Consider the following 14,913-nt stretch of genomic DNA (forward strand, 5'->3'; position numbering starts at 1 on the left):
AAGAAAGTGAAGCCTTAGATCAAAGATGACGTCACCTGTGAGTCCCTGAATGATGTTTTTGTATTCAGTAGAACATTATTTGGCAGAGGCGCAACACTGCTCTATGCCGCAGTACACACACTGCTTCTTCCTAGTAACCCAAATCTCCAAATCTTTTTAAGATTTTAGGGGTGGCCCTGTTGCCAAAATGCCCTAGAAACTGCTCTGGCACTGGCAGTCATTCTAAGTTAGTACTTTCACTATCCTCCTGCAAGTTCTCTGCTCCTGTCCATTGCATCCCCTCTCTCAGTACTACCGCTTCCATATATTACAATCATCTTGGTGTGTAGGTACTCATTATGGCTGACTTGTTATGAGCTTGTATATATTTCGAGTGGGTCTTCCTAACCTGCTCTACCAATAAGACCTGGTGGCATCTGAGCATAGAGAACCAATTTCAGGACCCTGGGAAAGCAGCAGAATTGGGGAATGGGGAGAGTTACCTTTTTATCCATGCCCTAGTGGCTCCAGCATCTTGTCTATACGTAAACCTCAATCATCATGTCATTTACCAAGGCTAGAGTGATAGCGGAGGGTCATTATACACTATTTAACCCACCAGGCTGCCTCCATTACACTTATTTTGGAACAAATCAGGGAGTTTAGAGGTCGGCATAACATAACATTTAAGAAATTATTTTTCCAATTCAGTTTCAGTGACAAGTTCATTTTGACTGATGAAACAATGTTACATTAATATATTCTAAGAATATACTGCAGATCTCCGGCAATGAATATTATCCGTCTGCTGAAGGTTACGACTTAGCTATCCTGTTAACTACAACAAGAATCTCTGTCTTCTTGACACATTTTCCATGTCAGGAGTCCTTCGAAATGTTAATGTCAACATAAATTCATTACCCCATGCTGAATGGTCATATTAATTTTGATGGCCTTTGAGAGTTTTCGTATTTTCGTTTGGCGGTATCATTTTGTGCCTCCGCTGAGCGCTCTACGCCGGGACGTATGTAGTCGTTACAAGTGGGAATTAAACATTGCGGAAATGTATTCAATCGAGCATGACACCAGGTTTCATGACCCCGCTGTTAGTTTTCTGCCTTAGGCTTTACAAGTTCTCTAAGGAATAAGAAAAAGAGGAAATTCATTACAAAAGGCATTAATTATCATACTGAGCAGAGCGCTTAAGAATTTCCAAATAGATTACCAGAGCAAGTCATTGGCCTGACATAGAAATAGTTAAAATATACATTTATTTTTTTTTGCAATGCAGTCTACTGAATATTTAACTCTATAATAAACCAACCGAATTTACATAGCTAAAAGTATCAATAAAAAAATGCATAAAATCTGTAGAACAATGACTTGAGCTCAGTAATGGAAAGGATGGAGATTATAATTTGTAATATTTGCTTTATCATAGCAGATACCGGGTATAATTATCGATAATCAGATGCGCTCTGTCAGGCGATTAATCGCTGTCTATACGTCTAGGTATATTAGGCGGCCCCGGCTGGCAGTCTCTGAGTTCGGCCTCCTGCTGTTTCGTCATTACACTTTACATAATTCTTGTTTTGTTATTTAATATATAATCAAGCTGTTTTTGTTCTGTAAATGATCCTGCTCATGATTAATAAATACACTATTAGCTGTCGAGACAAAAATTAGCTGTTAATGAAGAGAGCGGCTCTTCATTTGTTTTAATTAAAGGGGTACCCTGACATCAAGTACTGCCGAGGCTATACAGTAACATGACTGTATATGAAACAACTAAGAATTATTATTATTATTTTTTTTGTGAGTAGGTAATCGTCTCCCTATTATGTCCATTCCCAATTTAGCAGTTTCTCAGTAATACAATTCCCATAATGCATTGCTTTCCCTTAACTTTTCATTACAACCCTAACCACCACCTCACAACACTCCTAGCCAGTTCATAACCAGGAGCTTCTGCCAAACATTTCAGCCCACAACAGGCTATTGCACTGCAGTGAGTAAACCTGCAGCACCTGCTGCATGCATTTCCTGGCAGCTCCTCTGTCTGTGGCATTGTTTACCACAAGACAGAATTCTGTAAACACACCTCATTCTTCCCTAATTGTCCCAATAAAGATATATGTGTATATGATAAGGAAGATGATGATGTAGGCTGGATGGGCTGGTCATAGGTGATGACATCACTCAGGTGGCAAGGAGCTTGGGTGCAGAGAAGGGCAACCAAGGTCATTAAGGGAATGGGTGGGTTACAGGACAAAGACAGGTTATCATGCTTGGGGTTATTTACTCTAGAAAAAAAGACGTCTTAGGGGCGATTTGATCACAATGTACAAATATATGAATGGACAGTACAGAGATCTTTGTAGTGGTCTTTTTACTCCTAGGTCTGTAACCATGACAAGGGGGCATCCTCTACGTCTAGAGGAAAGAAGGCTTCAACATCAACACAAACGCGGATTCTTTACTGTAAGAGCAGTGAGACTATGGAACTTTCTGCCACATGATGTTGTCATGTCTAATTTGTTAAATAAGTTCAAGGGAGGCCTGGATGCTTTGCTATAAATATAATTAGATTTCTGATGAGACGTTATCCAGAGATTATTCTGGTCGCCATTGGAGTCAGGAAGGAATTTTCTCTCTGTGATGGGGCAATTGTCATCTGCCTCATAGGGGTTTTTGCCTTCCTCTGAATCAACACAGTAGGGTTTCTTTAGGTTGAACCTGATGGACTCTTGTCTTCTTTAACCCTTAGGCGACCCTGGACGTACCCGTACGTCCAGGGCCGCCTCCATGCGTTCAGAGCGGGGCCGCGCGTCGGCCGCACTCTGAACTGCCGCGGTCTCGGGTGACGCTCGTAGCCCGGGATTGCGGCTATTAGCAGGTATGGTCCGATCGCTGTGCCCGCTAATACAGTAATCGGATGCAACTGTCAAAGTTGACAGCTGCATCCTATTACTTGATGCAGCCGTTTCCTGCTGTCTAGTGGGGAGGATCGCTCCTCCAGGACGTCCCGGAAGAGCATTCCACACATCTTACCCTGTCCGGTGTCAGCGCCGTAATGGCGCTAATCCCGGCTCGGCACTCGATTGCTTCCGGCTGCAGCAGCCGGAAGCAATCAATGTGCCTATCTCATCGATCTATGCTGCAGGGGGCCTTCTAGTATAAGTGTAAAAGTAAAAATAAAAGTGTGGTTATTAGTAAAAAGCCCCCTCCCCTAATAAAAGTTTGGATCATCCCCCTTTTCCCATGTTATAAAAATAAATAAATAAACATGTTTGCTATCGCCGCATGTGTAATCGCCCAAACAATTAATCACATTCCTGATCTCGCACGGTAAACGGCGTAAGCGCAAAAAAATCCCAAAGTGCAAAATTCGCATCAAATCCAGAAAAATTGTAATAAAAAGCGATCAAAAAGTTGAATATGCGCAATCAAGATACCGATAGAAAGAACACATTATGGTGCAAAAAATTACACCTGACACAGCCCCATAGACCAAAGGATAAAAGCGCTAGGAGCCTGGGAATGGAGCGATTTTAAGGAACATATATTTGTTAACAATGGTTTGAATTTTTTACAGGCCATCAGATACAATAAAAGTTATACATGTTACATATCGTTGAAATCGTAACAACTTGAGAAACATATATAAGAAGTCAGTTTTACCCCAGGGCGAACGTCGTAAAAACCACACTTTGAATTTTTTCTGGTTTCGCAGTGTAGTTTATGAAAAAATTCAGCCTGTCATTGCAAAGTACAATTAGTGGCGCAAAAAATAAGGGCTCATGTGGGTTTCTAGGTGGAAAAATGTAAGTGCTATGGCCTTTTAAGCAGAAGGAGGGAAAAACGAAAACGCAAAAATTTATATTGGCCCGGTCCTCTAAGGGCTAAACCTTATTATCTATGTTACTATGAATAAGTAGGAGGTAGTAGGTGAGAAAGGGATATCGCAGGGTAGAAGAATTACTAAAGAGGTGGGTTTTGAATCTGCTTCTAAAAGTTTAAGTGGTAGGAGGAGGTCGGCTGTGTTAGTGTAGATACTTTTTTCTGAATAAGAGAAGATGATGATGATTGGAGGAACAGACAAAGGAAAAGCAGAGAAGAATGTCTTGCAAGAACCATAGTCAGGGTAGAGAGGTAGCAGGTAATCGGATATATTGGAGGGGACGGGTTGAGGACAACCTTGTATGTCATTCTTAGTATGTGAAATATATTTTGTGAGTAGTTGGTATTGAAGGGTGCAGAAAGGACTGGCAGAGAGGAACAAGGCTGTAATACTTAGGCAGGAGAGCTGAGGATATATCATAGTAGTGTAAAACAGATTTTTTTCTTAGAAATATGCAGTATGTTTGTCCTTTTTTCCCCCTGTTATATTGTTAGTGTTTGCAATCCATAACCACACAATGTAATCCAAAAGTAGCAGTAATATAGAAAGTAATGAGACAATCAGATGCTACTCATGAACATATAACTATAGTAAACTTGCTTTGTTAGGGAGAAGATGTATTGCCCCATCAGACAGGGACGCCTGTTCTCATGCAGAATCTGGTTTTCTAGCTATTTATTGCCTCACGTCAGTGTCTCTATTTTGTTCACGATCGTCTGCACTCACTAAAATTTATGGCATGTTGTACTGAGAAGGTAATAATGGACACAATTCCATCCCTGGCTCCATGATTACAATATTCACAGTGAGTGTAAATTCTCCGTAACAGGTCAGGGGATGGAAATGGCTCCTCGGCGTTCCCCACCTGACATATTATTATGTTGACATTGGTATAGTTTGTTTTATGCCAATTAAGTTTTTGCTTTGTATTTTTATGATCTTGTTCTTGCTCCAAGAGAATCAATTTCCAGAGAAGAGAAATATCATTCAATTTTATTGAAGTCATATTCTATTATCAGGAGGTTTTCATGACAGTCTCATTGATTCTCGAAACAAAACTTTCAAAAATATGTCAATAAAATATGATCATGATACGGAAGAGACGATGAGGAGATGTTTCTCAATTATCACAAGGCTTCATGATGGCCCAATTGATCCTGGAAATATATGGTAATAATTGCATTTTAGTGCAACTCTCTGTAAGAAGGAGTAAGAAGCAGTCTACAATATACTAATAGACTGTATATGTCAAATGTTTCCAGCTGGAGGTAGGTGTCCTGTTATTTTTTTTCTATGGTCAAAGATTTCCACAACAGATCTGTCATGGATAGGTAGAGATAGTGCAGCCCTTCCGTCACCCACAGCCCCTGTCTTTACCTTTTTGGATCATCCACCATAAGCAGCAGCTACCAGCTGGGCAACCCAGTGTCCCCACTCTCTGTTTGGCCCGGCTTCCTCCACTCTCTGATTGGCCTGTCTTCCTCCACTCACTGATTGGACCAGCATCCTCCACTCACTAACTGGGCTGGCTGCCTCCACTAATTTATTGGCCTATTTTCCTCCACTCACTGATTGGCCCAGCATCCCCACTCACCAATTGGCCCATCTTCCTCCACTCACTGATTGGCCTATCTTTCTCCACCCACTGATTGGTCTATCTTCTTCCACTCACTGGTTGGCCCATCTTCCTCCACTCACTGGCCCATCGTCCTCCACTCACTGATTGGTCCAGTGTCTTCACTCACTAATTGACCCAACATCCCCAATCACTGATTGGCCTGGCTTCCTCCACTCACTGATTGGCCCATCTTCTGCCACTCACTGATTGACCAAGCATTCCCACACACTGATTGGCCTGGATTCCTCCATTTATCAATTGGCCTGGCTTCCTCCACACACCTATTGTCCCACTGTCCTCACTCACTGATTGGCCTGGCTTCTTCATTTGACTGATTGGCCTGGCTTCCTCCACACACCTATCGGCCCACTGTCCCCACTCACTGATTGACCTAGCTTGCTCCACTCACTGTTTGGCCTTGCTTTTCCTGATGGAACACTGAAATGGAGCTATGTGCCGCACAGTGCTAAAAACTAAGGATCTTGGAGAAGATGGACATGGCGTTGGAGTGTGGAAAGGTAAGTTCTCAACAAGGACCTAATAATTCATTTACATAGCACTAAAATGTAATATATACAGTATATTGTATTGCACATGGCTAAAATAGTAGGGATTTTAAGGGTTTTCTGCTTTGGACAATCCAAATTTGTTAGACAATTTAATGACTTCAACGTTTCCACTTACTAAGGCTTTAGCAATCAGTTGTTATTTAGGGGGAAACGTTGTACTACAGATGTTAACATGGGAGAAATGTTATGTCGATTAAAACATTAAGTTAATGCGTCATAGTGATCAAGTTAAAGGAGAAGTCCGGAGGGGGGGGGGGGGGGGGAGAAAGGAAAAAAATAATTTCAGGCCGGGGGTAGGGGAACATACAAAAGAGGTAATATTCACCTATCCCGGAACCCGCTCACTGCCGCGTCCCGCTTCTGGAACACAGCGGGCTGTCTTCTCAGCTTCCTTCTGGCTATGTCAGGACCTGGCTGACGGATGCCTCGCTCAGCCACTCAGTGACTGGGGCGGGACACCTATGCAGTCACTGATTGGCTGAGCGGGCTAAATCCCACCCGCTTGTTATGTTTCAGCCAGGTTGTGACATATTTGGAACCCAGCAGAAGAAGACACCCATAGGGGTATGGGAGCCTGGGACAGGTAAGCTTAGTTCTTTATTTTCTCCCTCCCCATAATGGTTTTTGCCCCCACCCCCCCTGACTTTAACCAAAGCGATATCTGTGCATAAGTATTCAAAGTCCCTGCAACACCACCAGAGGTTAAATCAGGCTTTACACAGAGTCCATTCAAATCACTTGTTAGCTGCAGACGGCCAGGAGAGGATGATCATGAATATAGGATTCCCCTGTAGATTCTCTACTAGGTCTATGAAAATCCATTTTTTAAACTGTAAAACCTCTTTATTTTGTAAGCCTTGTCCTAGTGGGATAGTTATGCGTCATGCATATCATTGTTCCCTTACCTTGTACAGTGTCCAACTATGGTTCCTTGGGTTCACTGGAAGAAATAATCCTAAGGGGCCCGTTCAAACATCTGTCCTTATCCCCTCTATTATAGAGATCATATACTTACCTTTAGGCTATGTTCACACATCATTTTGCAGCCTTCTTTTTGGATAGATGTCATTTTGATGGCAAGAGACGGCCGCAGATAATCAATATTTGTGGACGTCATTATCAAAAGAAGGACATTTTTTGCTTTCAAAATGACAGCCGTCCAAAAAGACGGGACGCAAAATAAACGTTACGCGAACATAGCCTCATGCTGTTATTAGGTGCTGTCATTTATAGTTCCTTTATCATTTTACCATAAGTAGTGTCATGGGCTGACAGTGTTACATCATGATATTGGAAATAAATACAGTATAAATAATTGAAATTCTACAAATTAAGATAACACAATACATACTAATGTACAGTGCAGCGATCCTTGCTATATCCCAGCTTAGGTAATAGGTCTATTAATGAGATATACTCAAGTGAGCAACCTCAGTAATAGCCCTAATTGCAGCCTAAGCTCCAGTGAGCAGTGATATTCTATAGTGTGCAGACTATAGTACACAACCCCTGCAGCGGGGTAATCATTTGTGTCACAGCTCACCAATGCAGCTAGAAATATACAGTGACTGCAATCGCAACACAGTTCATATGGCCAGAGATTGCTATGTCACATGACATGAATCGCGTGACAGTGATTCAGTTTTTCAATTGACTGCCATTATAAAAAAAAAAAAAAAAAAACACAGATCAGAACAGGTTTTTTTTTGGTTTTTTTTGTGGTTGACCACATTTTTGTGTACATTAAAAGTAACCATTTAGAAAATAATACGTTAAACAGACTGCAAAAACGCAGTGTGAACCCAGCCGCTGAAAATCAGCAGCATTCCCTGGCGGAGCTCTCCACAGCGGAATCCCATCTGCCTCAGTGTCAAACGGCATCTCTATGGGAGGGCTCACACCTCCATTTCTTCAGACCGGGCTGGTACCCAGGAATAGACTGGCACTGTGTGTGCAAGAACTGGTCAGCAGTTCAAAAATAGGACCACAGCATCGGCATCCCCCCACCGGCACCAGTCTACTCATATAAAAAACTTAAGGCAATGTACCTGATGGTACATTCGCTTTAAGTTAAAGTGTCACTGTCGTTACAATATACTTTTGACATGTCATAGAGATGTGTGAAAAGTTTTGATCGGCCCGGGTATGAGAGTTCAGTGTACCGATCGGGAGAATGAGCGGCGAGAAGAAGCGCTGTAGCGCATCCTCTCCCACCACTGAGTTAGAAAAAAGAGTCAGACTGACCCAGGGAATGATAGACTCCGCCTTTTTGACATTATACACTTAAAAAAGTAGTTTTTTAATAAAAATAAAAATATAGACGCAGGCAATAAAGATTCTGAACGTTTTTATTGATATATACCCAACAGTGCCACTAACCTGGAGAGGCGATCAGGGGGTGACCGATTCCCTTTAAATATAAAAATGAATTTTACACCATATTTTAAACTAATAATTTCAAAAACAATTAAATCCTTTTCTATAAAAATCTGAAGGTAACGGGAAATAAATTTGCAAGGACGGTGATAAAAATAAAACTTCAAAGGCAAAAAGCTGGAGAAGATCTGTTTCCTCGATGACTTTGCCCAAGGATAAACATGTAACCAATGGTGCCATCTATGTAAAATAAAAAAAAAAAAGCCTTTTAGTGCTCTATCATAGGCTGGAAGATCTCCTTAAGGCATTTGTCTATGCAGAAGGAGATTGCATGAGGGAGATTTATTAACACAAACTACCGAGTCAAAAGGGATTCAAGCTAAATGCTTTTTTTTTTTTTTTTTAACGCAATCATAATAGCTTTTAATACTAATTCTTGCCTGGAGGTCTAGGACTCTTTATGATTAGCTATTATGGAGGCTGAACTAGCTTTGGTCATAGTTTTAACAGCCACCTTAAATAAATTAGTTTTATCCCCCCCCTTCTCTTTTCCCTGATCCTTGCAGATATGCCATGTAACACTCTTACGTTTTATTGTAGGTAATTGCCATTTAATTGGCTGTTTGCTTAGCGAGTCAAAAATTAAAGCTGTTTAAGCATTTTTTTGCCACCAGCATCTTATGGTAGGAGGAAAATTCTTTACTAAATAATCCAGTTTTAATTATCACAGTATGTAAGTAAATAGAACATATGTGCGATTAGTCTGGCGCTAATCGCTCACCGGGTACTATTGTCTGAGGATATATTAGGGGAATACTGTTTGAGTTGATTTAGTCAATAAAGCATTTTTGTTTATTTGACTAAATATGTTTCCCCCTTTGGTCCTTAAAGGTCCGAAGCAATTAGGATTTACACAATAGTTCTAAAAATTGCTAATATTTGATACTATACGACAGAGGTAGGGAACCTTGGCTACAACTCCAATCATGGCTGGACAGCCAAAGCTTTAGCTTTAGTCACAATAACAATATGTCTTCTTTATTCTGGCTTCATTTCTTAAACATACTTTACTTTTTTAGGGTGTTAGATGGCTTAGAAATGTATGCGCAAATTATCAAAATTTCATGAAAGTTTCCAAAACTGATTTTTTTTAGGGACCAGTTAATTTTTTAAATTGATTTAGGAAGCTTGTATACTTAAAACCCCCATAAGTGACCCCATTTTGGAAACTACACACTTTAACAAATTGATCTAGGGGTATAATGAGCATTTTAACACTACAGTTGCTTGAGGAAAGTATTCACCATTAGGCCGTAAAAAATGGAAAAAAATAAAAAATTTCCAATAATATATCCTTTTAGATTAAAGTTTCTCATTTTCTCAAGTAACATGAGAGATAAAGCACAGCAAAATCTGTAACGCAGATTCTCCTGTGTACAACTGTACCCCATATGTGGGCATAAACCACTGTATGGGCACACAGCAGGGCTCAGAAGGGAAGGAGTGCCAATTAGCATTTTCAGTGCAGATTTTGCTGAAGAAGTTTCTGAGTGCCAGGTGTGTTTGCAGTTCCCCCTGTAGTGCCAATAGAGTGGAAATCCCCAAAAGTCATCCCATTTTGGAAAGAAAAACCCTCAAAGTCATCCCATTTTGGAAAGTACACCCCTCAAAAAATACATCATGACGTGCTGTGAGCATTTTGACCCCACAGATATAAGAGGAAAGTATTCAAAATTAGTAAAATTGAAAAACTTGAATTTTTCTAATACTATGTTGGTTTAGTTTGAAATCTTTCAATTTCATGAGGAACAGGAGAAAAAATGAACCCTAAAATTTGTAACGCAGGTTCTCCTGAGTTCAATGGTACCCAATATGTGGGTATAAACCACTGTATGGGCACACAGCAGGGCTCAGAAGGGAGCAAATTAGCCCTTCTGAAGAAGTTTCCGAGCGCCAGGTGCATTTGCAGTGCCCCTGTAGTGCCAATCAGATTACCCAGATTACGGCAGTGGACGGGCCGAGGAGGTGCTCTGTGCGACCAAGGAATTTCCCCTCGTGCTCCTCCCCACATTGCCATTTCCCCTCATCCGCCTATTAGGTGAGCAGGGGACCCCGGGAAAACATTATTTGAACCCAAACGCTCAGAGTTTGTTTTACTGTTGTGTGGGGAAACTTTTTGACATGTCATAGAGACATAGAATCTGGCGTGGTTACGGGCAATCTGGGGTGGTTACATCCAATCTGGGGGGGTTACTGGCAATTTGGGATGGTTACGGGCAATGTGTGGTGGTTACGGGCAAAGTGTGGTGGTTACGGGCAATGTGCGGTGGTTACGTGTAATCAGGGGGGTTACTGGCAATCTGGGGGGTTATGGGTATTCTGGAGGTAAACCGCAATTATTACTATAATAAAAGTGTGTGTTTTATTTTTTTGTATATTTTTCACTTTTTTTTCACTTTCACTTTTTTTTAAGTATAGGACTACTATGTTCTATCACAGTAATCATAGTTTAGTGACAGGGTAGAGAGCAGTGTAGACAGCAGAGTAGTATGCATTACACAGCACCAATCCGTGAGATTGGTGCTCTATTGGTCTGGCCTGCTGCAGACCAGATCAATAGAATTCTGAGCTAGGATCCCGGGGTGGTAAGATGAAGGGGTCTTGCCTCCGCAATCGCATTGTGTGTGTGGGGGGGGGAATCCCCGCACTAGACAACAAGGGAAGGGGCCATAGAAGACTTTTAAATGCAGCTGTCATGTTTGACAGCTGCATTTAACGGTCTTAATTAGCGGTGAATAGCCGCAGACCCGGGCTGCAGATAGCAGTCGGGATCACGGCAGTTCAGAACGGGGTCGCGGCGCGGCCCCCCTGAGCTCTCTTAGTGATGAGATGGCGTAAATGCACGTTAAGGGGTTAAAGGGGAATAATCCTTTAGTGTCGCCTTTCCCATGCATATTCATATATGCATAATCATGCCGGTGTTTGACGGGCTTCCCGCATTGGCATGACCGGCAGGATTATCCATACATGAGTATGCATAGGTAAGGCATCACTGAAGAAGGCAGTGGACGCAACAGAAGATTTAAGGACAGCGGCCAGACTGTAAGACACCAATCTTAATACCGCCCTAGTCTCATGGCTGGTCCTGTTATGTTATATTAGCCCGTTGGGCTATTCATTGCCCCATGTAATACGGCCATAAGAATGTATGAAGTGATGCCACAGACAAATCATTATTATAAAGCACACCACTTTTTTGCATGACCTCTAAACCAAGGAAGAACAAACAAAAAAAAAAGGAAAAAAAAAAAAAAAGCAAAAATTCTAAAATTTCAATTGGCGTGACCATTATTATTCTGTGTATTTTTGCTGCAAAACTGTCAGTGAATAGATCCCTTTGCTTCATAGTATTATGATTCGGTTTTCGACTGTGTCATTTGCTCATTTTGACAATTTGAACCAAATCCGATAATGTTCTTTCCATTGTTTTGGAAGTAATAATCTGCAACATGATTATACATTAAAAAGAAAAAAGAACTCATTCCAACAAAGCTGCTCAGTGCCACACGCTCGGAGTGAATAGGCTTCCTAGCATCCGGTCTCTGTAGAGTTTTTTAAGTGATAAAGTTGATGAGAATAATAGTTTGTGAATTTCAATGTTGTTAGCATCTGCTTAATTGATTTTTGTCAACGTTAACAATTTCCCATTAGATCGCAGCTGTTATGTTTTATAACACTGAAGTGGGTTTAGTAGACTCTCTCCAGGGGAACGTATTTCAGTACAGTAGTGCATCTGTACCTGACAGGGGTGAATATAGCTGATCTTCACATAAGTCGTTGCAGTTTCATGATCATCTACACTGTTTTGTATGCAGTACCCTTCTCATAGTAGATTAAACATAATAGTACTCAGGATTTGTTTTTTACTTTTTACATAGGAACTAAACATTTCACATAAAACAGTACATGTGCTAGTATTTTTAAGTGAGTAGATAGGGGACATTTATGAAGATCGTCGCACTCTTAAATAAAGCCCCGTCCCCTTTTTCCCAGACAGATCTGCTAAGAGGTGTGTGCCTGTTAGTAAACCCTTCTGGTTCTGCGCAACAAATTTACCGCCGCTTCCAGCAGGCGTAAATCATGATAAATCAGGCGTGGGGGGAAGCCACGCCTCCTCCCCGCCTTGCCGTGTCCCTTCATCCGCCCATTAGGTGAGCAGGGGACCCAGGGAAAACATTATTCGAACTCAAACGCTCAGAGTTTGTTTTACTGTTGCTTGGTAAAACTTTTTGACATGTCATAGAGACGTGAAGAGTTTTGATCGGTCCGGGTCTGAGTGTTCCGATCCACTTCCGCTCTGTGTAAGAAAATAAAAAGAGTTGAGCTCCTAATGTAAGTCTATGGAGCTCGACTCTTTTTTTTTCTTACACAGCACAGTCCTCTCCCGGCTCGGTCTCCCGAGTCTGAACACTAAGACCTGTACCAATCTAAACCAATGACATATCAAAAGTTTTCCCAAAGGACAGGTACACTTTAAGTAAAGACTGTTTTGCATTCGCATCACGGCAGTATCTGTCTTGTGGTTTACACCGTAACATCATGCCCTCCTCACATACTATCTACCGGGACACTTTGCAGGGAGAGATTACCGCTTACACCACTTGTACCACTCTCCCTTCCATTGTATCAGCCCACGGAACATGGGATATCCATATAGAAGCCCTTATACCAGTGTGATCACAACCATGGCCGGATGGCTGTATATGATGTTCACATGCACTTGGACCAGACATTAGAATACATAATGTAGATGGTAAAACCATTCTAGAAATACTGGAGCTTTCTACGGTAGTTGCCATCTGGGGATTATATCCTGCCGTGAATTCTATATATCAATTTCTAGTTCACAAAGTTTTTTTTTTTTATTAGCAATATTATTAAACATTACATATACTTTCAGCAGTGACCCAGTTCTATGAATAGCTACAAATCTAGACTGGAGAATTGATATATCGGGATCGGTATATGCCTCCGCTGCAGTCCAGCCATGTAATGGACTCTCCATAACGTCTATAGCATTGCCATTCTCTATGATAGTTATGCGCAGACTTTGACACTAACCTTGTAGAAACCTGGTATAGTAATTTCACAGATTTTTCTTGAGGCCAACAAGATCCAACCATTATTGAATAACTCAGCAGTCTTTGATATCCTTGAGTACATGATATGTGCAATTTGCTTATAACCTATTGCTAAGAAGTTACCATTTAAATATTTCATAGCAAAAGGAAAATGTGCTCAGGGCATTTAAAGCCCAGTAAGGAACGGCATGTAAAATAGTTCACCGGTATGAAATTAAGTAGACCGTCATGGGAGCGAGGTATAATTAGAGGACAATAAGGGCATTCGGTTAGCCAGTCCTTGAGCGTGTCATACAATATCATAGCGGGGAACAGGCCATATAACAGATATAGCCAGAACGTAATACGGTAATTATAGTGGCGAGTTCAATTTAAAAGCACTTTCAAGTGAAATAAAGTGAAATGTTTAGTTAAGCAGACACTGGATTATTCATTGGCTTTAACAGCAAACAATAGTGAGAATCATTACTTTCGGCATAATGGTGTTTTACAAGGAAAACCATTACCGTGATGTATATTACTTATGGATATAAGAATTAACTAGACATAATTAAAATCTCTCACACTGGGTTACACTAATGAGCCGCTAATTAATTGATTAAAACATTGTGAATGCTTCCTATCGCCTCAGAATGAAGAACTCCACAACCGGAGAAAGAACATTTATTTTGTCGGGTCTAGCTGTCACTTCAAGCAAATGAGGTCTGCCGAAGAGTTCTTACTTTTAGCCCCTTTTAACTTTTAAATTTGACAGGATATAGTCCTAGCCTTAAAGTGAACCTGTGAGGTGATTCTGCTGCCCTGTCTGAGGTAGACGGAGGGTAGCTGAGCTCATAGGTTTATAGAATTTAGTGCAGGATTTCCAAGTAAAACAGTTAATCCTTAGAGGACTCTTATGCTACGTTTACACAGAATGATTATCAGATGAATTTTCGCGATAACGATCAAATTCGAACGATAATCTGACGTGTAAACGTGGCGAACGATCGATTAATCCGTTCATTTTGATCTTTTAACATGTTCATAAATCGTCGTTCGTAGTTCGCAAAAAATTAGCCGATCGTACCGTGTAAACAGTCGTTGCGCGATAGTCCGGCCGCCCGGCCCCCCGCTTGCAGCCCGCCCGCCGCTCATCCGCCGCCACCGCTCCGATCACCACCCCCTGCCGCCGCGCCGAGCGCACGCCCCCCCCCCCCCCCCCCCCGCTGCCGCCACTCCGATTGCCCCCGCCGGTGCTCTGATCGCCCCCCGCCACGACCATACTTTACCTGCTCCACGTAGCAGGTCTTCCACATACCCGGCTCCGCTCTTCAGTGCACTGATTGGCTT

Source organism: Dendropsophus ebraccatus, chromosome 11 (assembly GCF_027789765.1).
Source record: "Dendropsophus ebraccatus isolate aDenEbr1 chromosome 11, aDenEbr1.pat, whole genome shotgun sequence".
Lineage (NCBI taxonomy): Eukaryota > Metazoa > Chordata > Amphibia > Anura > Hylidae > Dendropsophus > Dendropsophus ebraccatus.